This window comes from Ursus maritimus, unplaced genomic scaffold (assembly GCF_017311325.1).
Source record: "Ursus maritimus isolate PB19 unplaced genomic scaffold, ASM1731132v1 scaffold_8, whole genome shotgun sequence".
Lineage (NCBI taxonomy): Eukaryota > Metazoa > Chordata > Mammalia > Carnivora > Ursidae > Ursus > Ursus maritimus.
This window is the reverse complement of record NW_024426996.1, coordinates 41,382,911-41,384,867: the sequence shown is the minus strand read 5'-3', so window position 1 is coordinate 41,384,867 and position 1,957 is coordinate 41,382,911. Positions and strand designations below refer to the sequence as shown.

At 47.4% G+C, this 1,957-nt stretch overlaps 1 protein-coding gene across 1 annotated transcript in view; it reads right to left on the bottom strand.

Moving 5' to 3' along the window:
• The window catches only part of LNX1 (ligand of numb-protein X 1), a 181,309-nt gene extending 180,776 nt beyond the window's left edge, over nucleotides 1–533 (bottom strand). The window contains exon 1 of the mRNA XM_008701476.2: nucleotides 128–533. The gene's annotated coding sequence lies outside the window, so the exon portion shown is untranslated. The remainder of the gene's footprint in view (nucleotides 1–127) is intronic.
• Nucleotides 534–1,957: the final 1,424 nt, after the last annotated feature.

Here is a 1,957-nt window from a genome sequence, read left to right as displayed (position 1 = left end):
GTGTGTGTGTGTGTGTGTGTGTGTGTGTGTGTGTGTCGTAGAGCTACGGGTGGGACAGTCAGAAGCCAGGTTTCTCAAATTGCTTGAGATATGAGATGTTACCTGGTGGGGGAACCAGGCCTCTTACCTTTGCTGCATTGTGAATCAGTCCCCAAATGTGTGAGGCCTCAGAGGACAGTCCGTTTGGGAGCTGAGCTTTTCTGACTCAGTAGTAGACCAGGGAAATTTTCTTTTCTTTTCCTGTGTCTCCTCTTCCAGACATGTGTGAAAACCACTGGCCTTGGACTTAATCAGCTCACCTCGGGCACCTTCTCCAAGGCTTTGTATCATGCTAATCCATGAACCCGAGAGCAGCCTCTGAGGGGCTTCGAGGGAGAGCAGCCCCCCACGGAGCAGCGCTCATTAGCATCAGTGACAGATCTGTTCTGGTCTGGATGCTTGCGGCTGAGGCTCCCTTGAACTTCCTTCTGCTCTCTCTAAAGCCAGGATCCTTTTGTTCACCTTTAGGCCTGCCAAGTCAGTCCTACCGCACCCCTGGATGTTGTTTTCCTGCAGGCAATGGGAAAATGAGCTCGGAGCCAGGGAAGGGAAATCAGCAAGGAAGTAAACACAGGGTCACTGCACCTTGAGGTCATCATTAGGCCTGGGACATCATCATGCTGGGACCAGTTCCTAAATAGGCAGGGGCTACTGCCTGGATAGGCCTCAGAACTCTGGCCATCTTTTTATTTTTAATTATGTAGAGAAGCATGCACTGAAATTGATATTAGACAAATCAAGCAATCCCGACTCGTTCCAATGCCTTGCCAAAACTTTCAACGATTTTCCATAGGCAGTGTCTCTTATAACTGAACACTGACTAATGTTTGTAGACAAAAAAAAAAAAAAAGTGAGCAAGTTTATGGCTGATACTAGTTCAAACTTTTAACTCTAAAGATACAGGACTATTGTTCAAGTAAAGATTTCTTCTACTCCCTCTTCAACGTCTCGGTCAGTAACAGCAGCAGCAGCAGCTTTGCTAACATCTATCGAGGGCTTGCTGTTGGCCGGGTCCCACGCTAATGCCCTGACCTGCACTATTTCATTTAATTCTCAACATAATCCCACAGTTATCATTCCCATTTTATAGATGAAGAAACTGAGGATTAGAGAGCAAAGTGCTCCTGCAAAGCGCTCCGGAGAGTTAGAAATGTCAAAATTGCCTTTCTGGAAGTGTGCTTTTCTGGGTCTTGCTTTTCCTACCGATCCGTTTGAGCCCCTTCTGTGGACTGACATCTCTGGTGATGAGCTTGCTTAAATAAACCCTTAGCCCCAGGGATAGAATCTAAACAGAAACACGGAGCATTGCTTAGTTAAGTGGTCTCTCCCTGGGGCTGTGAGTTTGGCACCATCTTTATATAACTTGTATGTAGGGCACACATAGGCTGGGCAACCTCCCTTCTCTCATCCACAGGGGGTCTGCTGGCCACTGAACACCTGGTTCTCCACCGGGTTTCTGATTACCAACAGGGAAGTGTCCTGCAAATCTCTTGGCCCCTCTGTGTGCTTTGATCATGGTCTATGAGCTTGTCCTTTTGATTTGAGGAGCCTAACAGTTACGAACTTCTTTAATCAGGACTCTAAGGGATGAATGACAAGAAGTTCATAGCCTGGAAACTTCTGCTTGGTGAAAAAAAGCCAACACATGTGCTCCCAGTCCTCAGGTCACACTGCAACGTGTTTCGGTTTTATTGGCCTCCTCTTTACTTCCAATTGTTAGCATTTAGCTCTCCTGTGCCATGGCGGTTACCCGGGGCAGCTGGCCACCAGTCAAAGGCAAGTAAAACCATTAATTAGGAGACAAGGAGATGCCTCCCAGCGGGGTCCAAGTTGTCCATTCTTGTAAATATAGGAGTTGCGACATCAGCACTGTTGCTCACCCTTGTTACCCTTGGATTTGGGTGGAGTTTCGGGGTGT